Source organism: Littorina saxatilis, linkage group LG2 (genome assembly GCF_037325665.1).
Source record: "Littorina saxatilis isolate snail1 linkage group LG2, US_GU_Lsax_2.0, whole genome shotgun sequence".
NCBI lineage: Eukaryota > Metazoa > Mollusca > Gastropoda > Littorinimorpha > Littorinidae > Littorina > Littorina saxatilis.
Window position 1 is genome coordinate 65,625,717 of NC_090246.1, and position 13,767 is coordinate 65,639,483.

The following is a 13,767-nucleotide window of genomic DNA, read 5'->3' on the forward strand; positions in this document are numbered from 1 at the left end:
ATTCGGACAACACATTAAGCGAGTTTTGTAATGCTTCTGGGGATTCTGCTAAAATGGTTGTATCATCTGCATATAATAAAATAAACATTTTTAACATCAACTCTGCATCATCCGATTGTAATTCCAACATAGCAACTTCTCGTTCAATAGTAGGGAGGTGTTCGGGGCGGACATGAAAAGATAAAAACAGAAAACTTGGGATGAGTGATCGCTAAACTAGTTATGGCTTCGGTGCAACACTCTTGTATATTTAGTATACTAGTTAGAGATCTCTTGTTACTGACAGATCTTTGTCGGTACTCAGCTTGCGGCAGGCATGCTTTAGGGATGAAGCGGGAGGTGAAAGAATGTGGATGGAAGACATGAGAAAAGGGTCGAGGAAATGAAGAAGTGAAGGATACCATTTTGCATGTCCAAATTGTATCTTGGATGAGGAACACAATGGAGGCGAATGGATCTTTAGTGACCAGTAGTACCCTTTGAAAACGAGACAAAGTAACGCTCTGTTTATCACGTCCTTTCGAACGGCATGTCTCATACATAGTCGTTTAAATGCACCATCACAGAATCCCACTTTCTTTGGCTGGGGATGTGTTCAAGACAATTTATTATACTTGCTCCTTTTAGTATGTTCTACGTTTGTCACGTGTCTCCCATTACGACAACCCACTTAAAACACGTCGCAGTCTAGACGAACGAGACGAGCATGTGTCGTTAAGAATCCCCCGAACGCCTTGAGAACAATAAAAACGATTCCCCAAGGTCGGGTCAGAGTCGTGGTTTTGCATAGAACTGTTCTTGTGGAATTTTACAGCTTTCTAAGATCCCCGTGTAAGTTCAAGGTAACAATAATGCTGAAAGTATGTGTGTGTGTGTATGTGTGTGTGTGTGTGTGTGTGTGTGTGTGTGTGTGTGTGTATGCTTGCGTGCGTGTGTGTACGTGCGTGCGTGTGTGCGTGTGTGTGTATGAATGTGTGTGTGTGTGTGTGTGGAGGAGGAAGGAGGGGTAGGGTAGGTTTATTGTAACAAAACAAAACAAAAAGAAAAGTTTAGCCAGAACTTTTGAGCTCTGTTCAAATGCTAAAAAAAGAAAAAAGGCGGTGATGATTTTAAGTATACCTCTAAAATAAAGTTGTGTCCGATTTTGGAGGTTTTGATTGCTTGAGAAAAGGGTAGAGGTACATTTGTAAAGCTTTTCCTTAAAAATAACGATAACGATTTGTCTGCGCGCGTGCGTTTTGTTTAAATGCTAAAACTGTAAAGCCATCTTTTATGTCCATACTTTCAAAGTTATTTATGTGGCAAGATATGTTTACTCTATTAACATGTTGTTACCTACAAGAAAATAAGAATTACAAACGTTCTGACTATACCGGCGTTTCCAGAAACTGAACACAGATATGCAAAATAATATTGTTTACGTGTAAAGAGATAAATAGATAAATACACTTAGCTTACAAATTCTAAGCGAAGTCTACCAAGGTAATACATCTCAGAATTGCAAATTCCCCCACGAGATCAGTTTTGGCCAGATAATATCCTTTTATGTGCAATCAGTTCAAGTTTTCTCGTTGTATGTGTACATGGGGATTCTGCTTTCTTAGCGCATCACCATCCCTTGTGAGTAGATTACATAACTGTTCGATTATTCTCTCTATAATATAACATTTAGATGGTTGTTCGGAGGCACTACATTTTTATTCAAACTCATTAATTTTGTATTGATGAATGAGCATGAGTCAGTGAGTGATTCAGTCAGTCAGTGAGTCAATGAGTTAGTGAGTGAGTTGGTGAGTGAGTGTATGACTGACTGGCTGACTGACTGGCCGACTGACTGAAACAGCAGGCATGATGCTAGAGGATTTATTTCTTCGGAAAGTTCGCCGAACACTGAGTACCCTTAAAGTTTCGATATGTTTCCAAAGTTTAAGGCAGCCCTTTGCGTTGGTTTTGTTCCCTCCGTGAAATATGGTCGGCAAATCTGCTGAAATGACGGCGAGGTTTTTGGTGATTTGAATTGCATACTGGGAAAATGCCTAAAGCTTGGATAGTGGGGCATATAAGCCCAATCTTTAAAGGTAAAGGCTCAACAGCCGACCCTGATAATTATAGAGGAATCAGTGTACTAAGTTGTTTTGGAAAACTTTTTACAAGTGTGATAAATAAAAGAGTGCATGCATTTCTGGATGACAATTTTGTGATCGGCAACGAACAAGCTGGATTCCGAAAAGGCCACTCTACTGTAGACCACATCTTTGCACTACATTGTCTTATTGATATATTTTTACAACAAAAGAAAAAGTTGTATTGTGCTTTCATTGATCTGCGTAAGGCTTTTGATTCTGCGCAACGAAAAGAAAAAAGAAAAAAGAGAAAAAAAAAGAAAAAAAAAGAATTGAGGTACAATGTCAGTTACTGGTTTATTGGTATAAACTGATGAAAGAAATGAACGATGGTGCGAATAAGATGTCTTGTTCAATGTTAAAACTACATTTGAAGTTGTACCATGTACAAAACGTTAAATTGCCCTGGTTGTCGCATGTCAATACTATGTTAAATAAGTTGGGTCTATCATATTTATGGACAACTCAGAGTCTTGCCGTCTCAGGTTTTAAAAACGTTGTAAAACAAAGGCTAAGAGATCAATTCCTGCAGGAATGGAACACTGACGTGAATGCCAACAGCTTGTGTTTTAATTACAGAATATATAAAAAGGATTTTTGTCTGGAAAGGTATTTGCTTTGGTTGCCTAGGAAATTCCAAGTTAACTTAGCAAAATTTAGAACAAGCAATCATAAGTTGCCAATACATCAGCACAGATTTTTTTAATGCTCCTAGAAATGAAAGATTGTGTGATATGTGCGATAAAAATGAATTAGGTGATGAGTTTCACTATTTGTTAATTTGTACCGACGAAAGTATAGTGTCTGAAAGAAGAAAATTAATTAGTCCTTATTACCGATCTCACCCAAATTGTTTAAAATATGAACAGTTAATGAATTGTAAATCTAAGATAAAACTAATGAAGCTAGCAAGATTTGTAGCCCATGTTATGATTTTAGTATGTTAGCGTTACATCTAGTTTCTTTATTGGTATGTATATGTATGTAATACATGCTTTTGTTTTGTTTTGTGTTTTTACAAAAGATGCATGGCATAATGGTATTGCCAATTTATTTCGGCTGTATATTATCGTTGTCCGCTTAATGTATACATATTATCTGTCTGATTTCTTACCTGATTTTGTTAAACCTATTTTTCTTTTCTTTTTGTTTGTATGTATGGAAGTGTATATTGCCAATTTATTTTGGTTGTATAGTATTGTTGTATTTGTCCGCTCAATTTGTATACATATATTAACTGTCTGATTTGTTACCTTTTTTTGTTAAAGTTATATCTTTGTTTCAAAGCCCTCTGGGCCCAAAACAATAAAATACTTGACTTGACTTGACTTGAAAAGTTTTGCCAGCGCAAAACAACATCTCTGATATTCACTATTATTCTGATGCAGGTATTTGTTCCCCCAGCGGTAGTCAGTTAGGCAGCAAAGAAAAATCATGCGGCACTGTGACGACCTCATTTTCTTAACAATGCGTGATGATGCACGTTAACAGGTGTAGTGTACACGTCTTAAGCATGACGATTTCGATCCTCACATGCTTCAATTCAAAAGCAAAGCATACTCCTAAAGAAATTCGATAGAAGATTTCAGATAATATTTTAAAAACACGGTTGTCAAAGTCAATTTCTTAAAGAAGTTGTTTTTCCCCCGCGGATTATGAGTGTGCTTGCTTGCTGCTGTTTTCTAAAACCGATTAATAAACAAGCAAGCGAATCTTCGAAAAAATAATTAGAATGTACACACTCAAAAGTGATCATTCTTCAAAGCAAAACAAACAACAAAAATCGTACAAAAACGAACCTTTTATTTCCCTTTTTTTGTGTTTTTTTGCACTTGTTTTTTTTTTGTGTTGCAAAGTATTCCTTTCTCTTTCTCTCTCTACACTACAGCATTAAGGCAGTCTCATCGATCAATCACGGAGTCGCTGGGTGGGATCCAGGCCGTTTCCCGTGGGACAAAAAAGGGGGCAGAATGAGACTCTTCCCGTGGGAAGCCACATTAGCCAGCAGGATCTTCATCGTGCAGAGGAGCTCGCGTGTGTTCTGGACTGTGTCCGAAATTGTGCGCGATATGAAAACTGACGTCGTAGGTTTTGTGTGTGTTGGTGGGTTTGTTGGTTTGGGTGGGGGATGGGGAGGGGAGGGAAAGGGGTGCAGTGGTTGCGAGTCTGTCTGTGTGTGTGTCTGATTGTTTCTTAGTCCGTTCGATTGCCTGCTTGTGTTCTGGATTATGTGAGACTGACGTGAGAGGTTTCGGGTGTGAGTGTGTGTGTGTGTGTGTGTGTGTGTGTGTGTGTATGTGTGTGTATGTGTGTGTGTGTGTGCTGGGTGTGTGTGTGTGTGGGTACCCGGTGGGTGTGTGTGTGTCAGTGTGTGTGTGGGTGTGTGTTTGTGTGTGTGTGTGCCTGTGTGTGTGTGTGTATATATGTGTGTGTGTGTGTGTGTGTGTGTGTGTGTGTGTGTGTGTGTGTGTGTGTGTGTGTGTGTGTGTGTGTGTGTGTGTGTGTGTGTGTGTGTGTGTGTGTGGAAGAGGGGGCGTGTCACTCTGTGTCTGCGCTTGCGGCATCAAAAATGTCTGACTGACCAAGGCCTTTTTTTTTTTACCAATGAGCAACATCAAAACAAAATGATGATACCCCGCAAAACACAGAAACAACCGTTATTATATTTGTTAAGATCTTGTTGCAAGGATTTACAACAAAACACTACACCTTACTTAGCACACTCTGAAGCAAAACCACATTTCTCATTCTCCAAGCGGAAGGGCGACACTCACACAGTCTCCAGTCCGGTCAACATGTGACGTTCGAAACGTGTATCTGACAGTGTGATGATTACACAGCTACGCAGCCTACACCCAACAGCATTTCGGAGCAGGTCGGTTTCAGTTTTAATAAACAATTTTAGAGAATTGTGTATCTTATATTTGAGTCTTTCGTGTTTTAGACATTGATGCATTTAATAGTTTTAACGAGTTGTCTTTTGTTTTATCATTTTGGTGTTTATCTAGCTGTGCTGTGTATCTTATAAGAAGTTCTTAAAAGTTCGAAGTTATTTTAGCATATAGGTTTTTTTTTTATGGTCTTAACAGTTAAACATGTATTACGTTATCATTAAGATTCATGCTTTGTTAGCACTAAGCAGTTGTTTTAATCAGTCTGGTTTTCTCTTGTTTTCATCTTATGAACATTCTAAATGTTAGACTAACTTATTGTCTTGTACAGAATAACAACTGTGTGAATGGTGCTATACTGAATGAAAGAGTGTGACATGAAGTTCTTGTACATCATTGTAAAGAGTGTGAATGACGTTTTAGTTTAGATGTCAATCGCTTAGAGCAAGCCTTTTTAACGAAAGTTTTTGATTTAGCGCTATATAAATGTTCTTATTATTATTATTATTAATTTATGGATGAATTCTGCTTGGCTTTGAGGACAATGGCCCTTGTACCACGGGGATATCTTTTTTCGCAGAGCCAACGTTCATTACAGACTCGATCAGGCTTAGCGGACGGAATCCTACCCACGCGTGCGTGCAAATGCAGGCAAGAGACCAAATGCGAACGCCAAAGATCCCGAAGTAAAGTAGACTTCTCGAAATGAACTTTGCCCAATTCTTCTTCTTCTTCTTCTTCGTTCATGGGCTTAGACTCTCACGTTCACACATGTTTTTAGCACGAGTGGATTTTTACGTGTATGACCGTTTTTACCCCGCCATTCCGGCAGCATACGCCGATTTCGGGGGATTGCCCAATTAATTAATATCAGATTTAACTTGAGTCGAAAGCTGACTTCGCAAATTCTTTTGAAGTCTTTATATCGAAAATGCAGCGCCATCGTTTCGGGTAGGGAACATCGTAAAGTCGACTTCGCCCAATTATTATCAGACTTAACCCTGAGAATAAAAAGTCCAGGAATGAACAAGAACAAGAATAAGACATTGACTAGATAAGTGCATGCGTTTAGGACACAGCAGACCCAGTCAACATCACTGAGAGGGAACAGTAACTGTGGTATTCAGCCCTAATCACATTTGTCTAATTTGGCGCCGAGATTGACTCTCAGTTCACCAACACAGTTGTCACAGAGAACTCTTGAGTACTGTACAGAACTGCACATGACTGCATGTGCTTGAATCTTATGTCTTGAGCTGAAGCTGCCTTCACTGGTGTTTTATTCTATTTTATTAACACGGTTAAAGTGTGTGTGTGTGTGTGTGTGTGTGTGTGTGTGTGTGTGTGTGTGTGTGTGTGTGTGTGTGTGTGTGTGTGTGCGTCTGTGTGTGTGTATGTGTGTATGTGTGTGTGTGTGTGTGCGTGTCTGTGTGTGTGTGTATGTGTGTGTGTTTATGTGTGTGCGTGCGTGCGTGCATGCGTGCGTGTGTGCGTGTGTGTGCTTGTACGTGTGTGCGTGCGTGTGTGCGTGCGTACTTGTGTGTGTGTGTGTGAGAGTGCGTGCGTGCGTGCGTGCGTGCGTGCGTGCGTGCGTGTGTGCGTGTGTGTGTGTGTGTGTGTGTGTTTATAGTCATGACTTTCGAGGCGCGCATCGAACACTAAGACACACTTCTGCAGAATTCGAGTTTGTTCCATATTGTCGTTTCATTGAAGTAAGTCACTGAATCCACGTTTAAAATCTGAGTTACAGAATCCACGAGAAGGGTGCATGTTGACTAGGTCGAGATGGGAGATGGCGGGGGTTGGACTATTGTACCTACAAACGTTACACAGTCAAAAAGATGCAGAACAGTCATAGTCTCGAGATTGAAATGGACGTCCAAAGACAAATACAACGCCTTGTAGCCACAGGAGAATGAACCCAGCGTAGCGAGAGACAACAGTCGCTGAAGTATTCAGCCCTAATCACATTTGCCAAATTTGGCGACGACAAGGACTCGTGGGAGAGTTTGTGAAACCAGTTCAACAGAGTCAGTCCACAATCAGATGTCACAGAGAGTACAACAGCTGCCCACGCTTGTATCTGATGTCTGCAGAAGAAGCTGCCTTACCTGATATTTCAAAGATCTTTCCTTACTTTTTGGGTAAGCATGGCGGTGTCTTGGCATTCAATTAACCTTGGCAAATTCCCCGTGAGCATTTGGTCAATTAGCAGTACATTATGATGCACTCTGTATTGTAGTTTTATTACATATGGTCACTAAATCTGGGTGAGAAAGAACCCACGAGGGCGTTGACCAGGACATGGTGGCGGGGAGCTAGGGCAAGGACACGTTGAACATCTGAAAACCTTAACAAACATGATATAGTCTAAAGGCGGCAGAACAGAATAGTTTTTGATAATAAACCGGTCATCGAAAGACAGGAACGCGTGAAGGACACAGGAGAACTTAGTCTAGTCCACAGTAGCTACAAACCCCGGAAGCTATATCATTCCGGTCTGATCACATCTGACTAATTTGGCGACGAAAGCATCTCCTGGGACAACCTTCAAAACTAGTTCAACAGTGCCGGCATCAGCAATCTACGGTCACGGAGAATACACTGCTATATATACGACTGTGTTTGACGGTTGGGTTGCCCCACCAAGGATTGTAATCAATGTGGTTTACTTCTTGCCTTAGCATGGCTTTGTCCGGGTGCACACGAACCATTATTAAGGCGTATTCCTCGTGAGTGCTTTGCAGTAACGAATTCTGTATTCTGTATTATAGTTTTATCACAGCAGGCCACCAAATCAACGATTGAAATCTGGGTGAAATCTGTCATACCACATTTTGATGCAACACCTACTAAGATAAGTCTTTTTCTTTCTTTTTTTTTTTGTCTCATATCTATGTGTATGTATGCCCACGATAAAGCCCATTAGGTGACGTACTCGTGAATGTTTCGTTTTGTCTATAATCAAACGTTCCATAATATAACCTTTTTTCTTTTCTTTTTTCTTTTTATTCTTGATTTTGCAACGTAAGCAGTTTATCTGTTTCGGATTTTTTAACACGATAATGTTGATTATCGGAATGTGTATTATCATAACACAGCACAAAAGCGACAAAACAGAGTAGGTTCAAGACTGAAACGGACGTTCAGAGACGGGTACTATATATATACAGGACACGGGAGACCCAGTCCACAGCAGTGAGAGATAACGGCAGCGATTGTATTCAGCCCTAATTACATTTGGCGACCACGAAGACTCTTGGGAGTTTGTGTGCAGCCAGTTCAACGGTACCAGTACCAATCAGCAGTCACGATGAGTACATTGCTGCAAACGCTTGTGTCTGTTGTCTGAAGAGGAAGCTGTCTTATCTGGTAAACTAATTTGTTTCATTATTTCGTTACATTATGGCTGTATTTTGGTACGCATCAAAGATTGACCGCCCTGGTATGGCCCTTCGTGGTCGGCTGGGCGTTAAGCAAACAAACAAACAAAATCAAAGATTGGTATGCTCATTTATTGCGAACAATACAATATTCTGCATTCTGTATTGTCGTTTTATCACAGCAGGCCACTAAATCGACGATTAAAATCTGTGTGAGATGGAACCTACAAAAAAAAGGGGGGGGGGGGGCTTTGACTGGGCAGGGTGGCGATGGGTGATTGAAGGATAGGAGGTGGATGGGGTGTTGGAATATGGTACACTGTACAGACTTAAGTTAAAAAGTAGCAGAACAAACAGATGCAAGATTGAAATGGACACCCAAAGAAAGACATGCAGTCCTTATGTATGAACATGGAAGAACTAGTTCACAACAATGGCAGATAACGGTAGATATAGTTTTCAGCCCTGTTCCTATTTACCGAATTTGGCGACGACAATGATGACTCTTTTTCTCCTTCTTCTTCCAATTCATAAACTGGGTCTTTTTGAACGTCTTAAGTTCAGCTCTTGCGAGCATTTTTGCAAACAGTAAATGCTGTTCAGCTGCACTTACTATCACACACAGAGAATGCATTAACTGGCTTGTATCTGATGTCTGAAGATGAGGCTTATCGTGCCTTGTTCATTGCATTTAAAAAAAACAAGATAGGTTCAGCTTCTGGAACGTTTGATTATAGCCAAAAAGAAACATTCAGAAAAACGTCGACCTATCAGTCTTTAAAGTGGATAGGGTAAGCAAGATACACAACAGAAAAACCGCATTGATGGTACATTGTACTGTGACTTTCGTATCTCTGACTTCAAACATTCGCTTTCACAGATAAGTCAAAGTACAATTGACCATGAAGTAGGATTTTTTTTTACCCGCGCAATACCGTCCACAAGTGACAGAACAGGACAGTCTCCAGATTGAAACTGGCTTCCAAAGACGCGTACGCCTTATGGACACAGGAGACCCAGTCCACCGTAGCGGGAGATAACCTAAATCCATTTGCTTAATTTGGCCACGTCGATGACCCTTGGGGAAATTTGTGCCACTGATCCACCAGAACCTACACACACTATCAGCTGCCACACAGAATCAACTATTGAGTTTGTATAGGATGTCTAGAGATGGGGCTTGTCGTTACTTGTTGTATAATTGTAGCAGACCAATACTCGGCGTTCAAGATTTGGGTCAAAGGGAAGTCACAAAAAGAGGAGCTTTGACCCGAGCAGGGAAGTGAGAGATAACGGTAGTCAGTATTCAGCACTAATACTATTTGTCAGATTTGCTGACTACGACGGCTTGTGGAAGAATCTGTGTGCAACCAGCTCTATGCATACCAACAGAGAATGCATAACTGAGCGTGTGTCTTATGCCAGGAGATGTGGTTTGTCGTTCCTAGTTATATCATTGTAGCGGAACACTTATCCGTGTTCTTGGTAAAGTAGAAGGCACAAATAGAGGAGCGTTTACATGGACGGACGTGGGTCAACAGGGATTAGAACCAGTATTCAGCCCCAATCTGATTTGGCGACGGCGATGACTCTTGAGAGAACATCGTTCAACCTGTTCAGCAATACCAACCCATTCAATCAGATGGTGTGGACATTTTAATATTTAACTTGTACCTTAATTATATCTGGCGATAAGGTTTGTCACGGGGATGAGGCTTGTCAGACCTTCTTGTATCAGTGTGGCAGACCGCTAGTCGGCATCTAAAACATCGGTCAAATATAAGTCACGAAGGAGGGTAATGACCTCAGCTGACAGGCGTGAGACAATTGGGGATGGGATCTGGGAAAGCGGGGGTGGGGGGCGTAGTTTGTAGGAAGGAATGAGGCACAGTGGCAGAACAGAGTAGTTTTGATACTGATTCCATTACTGTATCTCATGCCTGGAGATGAGTCCAGCTTACCTTATTGCTTCATCGCTGCAGATTATTACGTAGTCGTTTAAAGTACGGTTCAAACGTAAGCTACGGAAAGAGGGGCGTTGACCTCAGCGTAGAAGCATGGGCAAGGGAGGGGGAGGGGTTATGTGTTTACCACTAATCTTATTTTGTCAAAGTAGGTGACAACGATGACTCTCGGGAGAATTTGTGGAACCAATTCAGCAGTACCAATTCCCACAATCATCTGTCTCAGACAATACAATGGTCTTTTTAAAATGTAGGTCAAACAGAAGTCACAAAAAAGGATGATGTTGACCTGGGCAAAAAAGCGTGGTAGAAGAAGGAGGGAGGGGCGGTGGTGGGGGTAGGGAGTTGAATGGGTAAATGATTATGATATTATAAAGCGGCACAACTGAGTGTATGTTGATACTGCATGCATTATTGAGTTTGTATGATGTCTGGAGATGGGACTTGTCGAACCATACCGCCCCGTTGTAGCAGACCACTAATCAGCGTTTAGGACAAACAGAAGTCATGGAGAAGAAGGATGTGGGCCTGGGCGGAGTGGTTTTGGGCCAAAAGGGGCGGCCCGTTGGATGGGGTGAGGTGAGGGGGTTGGAGACTAGAATATGGAGGTGCTTGCCTACACATCTCAAGAGGATATCATCAAAAACAAAGTTGTTTTGGAGATTCAGGCCTTGAAGTACTTTATTGTATCATTGACTTTGCAGTAGGCCAGAAGTCGGAATTTAAAATCTGGATCAAACAGAAGTCACGCAAAAAAACAAGGGCGTTGACCTGAACGGAGAGATGTGATCCTGGAGCGGAGGGGGGGGGGAGGTGGGAGTGGTAGAGGGGAGAAGGGAAGATAGGGGGGGGGGCTTTCATATCAGTTATAAGGAAATATTTACCAACGCAACATAGTCGGAAAGCGGAAAAACCGAGTAGTATAAAGATTAAGATAAGATGTGTTCTTCATCAATTGCTGGAGTGCCGGTTCCTTCATTTGCGTATTTCATATTATTGACTGAGAGCCATATAACAATACTATTTAACGTTGAGTTTTAGACCCTAACAGCGACCGGCACGGTTGGCCTAGTGGTAAGGCGTCCGCCCCGTGATCGGGAGGTCGTGGGTTCGAACCCCGGCCGACCTAAGACTTTAAAATTGGCAATCTAGTGGCTGCTCCGCCTGGCATTATGGGGGTTAGTGCTAGGACTGGTTGGTCCGGTGTCAGAATAATGTGACTGGGTAAGACATGAAGCCTGTGCTGCGACTTCTGTCTTGTGTGTGGCGCACGTTATTATGTCAAAGCAGCACCGCCCTGATATGGCCCTTCGTGGTCGGCTGGGCGTTAAACAAACAAACAAACAAAACCCAAACAGCGTCCTAAGGTACTCCTGGACAATCACAGATTAGTTTTCTCTCCTAACAATTATACGATAATGACAATAAGACGCATTAAAACATACTCACAGACCTCTAAACAACATTTCAACAGCAGTAACCACACCTCCCTAGATGCACGTGTGAAAGGTGTCTGGTAAATGTACAGCACCTCCACAGACAGAAAACAAGTAGAGTCGAATTTCATATTATCCCTGGGCACATCCACACCTGACGGTTTGAATGCGAAAATGTGATGTACTTGTATTCCCCAAACAGATTTACGGTACGTGTGTGTGTGAATTTGTATTTGTGTGTGTGTTGTGTGTGTTTCTTTCTGTGTGTGTTAATGTGTTTGGTTTTGTGTGTGTGTGTGTGTGTGTGTGTGTGTGTGTGTGTGTGTGTGTGTGTGTGTGTGTGTGTGTGTGTGTGTGTGTGTGTGTGTATGTGTGTGCGTGCGTGCGTGCGTGCGTGTGTTTTTCCTCTCTTTTTGTTTTTTATATATGTTTTTTTTTTAATTTTTCCCCCCTTTCTCCCTCCCCCCCCCCCCCCCTCCCCCCTTTATGAGTGTGTATTACTTTTAGTCTGTATGCCTGAGCCCTTGACATCATCCAACCACTTCTCTCCCCTTTCATTCATTTCCGTTCCTAGAGTTCTTTCCCCTTTTTGCGTGTTTCCCCTCCATTTTCTTTCAAACCCTGTTCGTTCCGTGTTGTGTCTGCTTTTTACATTTAGTCAAGTTTTGACTAAATGTTTTAACATAGAGGGGGGAATCGAGACGAGGGTCGTGGTGTATGTGTGTCTGTCTGTCTGTCTGTGTGTGTGTGTGTAGAGCGATTCAGACTAAACTACTGGACCGATCTTTATGAAATTTGACATGAGAGTTCCTGGGTATGATATCCTCAGATTTTTTCTTCATTTTTTTAATAGATGTCTTTAATGACGTCATATCCGGCTTTTCGTGAAAGTTGAGGCGGCACTGTCACGCTCTCATTTTTCAACCAAATTGGTTGAAATTTTGGTCAAGTAATCTCCGACGAAGCCCGGACTTCGGTATTGCATTTCAGCTTGGTGGCTTAAAAATTAATTAATGACTTTGGTCATTAAAAATCTGAAAATTGTAAAAAAAATTATGTTTTTTATAAAACGATCCAAATTTACGTTCATCTTATTCTCCATCATTTTCTCATTCCAAAAACATATAAATATGTTATATTTGGATTAAAAACAAGCTCTGAAAATTAAAAATATAAAAATTATGATCAAAATTCAATTTTCGAAATAAATTTAAAAACACTTTCATCTTATTCCTTGTCGGTTCCTGATTCCAAAAACATATAGATATGATATGTTTGGATTGAAAACACGCTCAGAAAGTTAAAACGAAGAGAGCTACAGAAAAGCGTGCTATCCTTCTCAGCGCAACGAATACCCCGCTCTTCTTGTCAATTTCACTGCCTTTGCCATGAGCGGTGGACTGACGATGCTACGAGTATACGGTCTTGCTGCGTTGCATTGCGTTCAGTTTCATTCTGTGAGTTCGACAGCTACTTGACTAAATTTTCGCCTTACGCGACTTTTTGTTGTCTTTTGTGTTCTTTTCCTGATGAAGCTTCCAGAAGCGAAAATTCGTCATCGTCTTGTGTCGTCTTTGTATCGGTGAGTACAGTAATCCTTTGTTTTTTAACTTTATACTCACAGACTTCAATTACATCAAAGAAAAAAACCAGTTCACTTTTTTGAATAGATAGTTAAACAAGGAAAGGCTGAAAATAGTTGGCCGGGCCGTACTGCAAGCAACATGAGGGAAAATACCGTTGTTTTCTGTTTTTTTCTCTGTCGAAAAGGTCAAGCAAACAGAATGGGAGCTTTAGCCCAGGAATACGTTCAAAGTAGGTTAATTCGAAATAGACACGCAAATGTTGTCGAGTTGCTGTCCCAAAAGCCCCAAATTATACACCTCGGGACGATTAGGACGATTCGGTGAGATTTCTTTCGTAATAATGTGTAGCATTGTCTGGAAATTGTACTTTAGAGTTCCATTGAC

At 41.2% G+C, this 13,767-nt stretch overlaps 1 protein-coding gene across 1 annotated transcript in view; it reads right to left on the reverse strand.

The window, feature by feature from the left end:
- LOC138959550 (glutamate receptor ionotropic, NMDA 2B-like) overlaps nt 1–13,767 on the reverse strand; it is a gene marked incomplete at its 5' end in the record, with an annotated part of 45,675 nt that overhangs the window by 20,508 nt on the left and 11,400 nt on the right.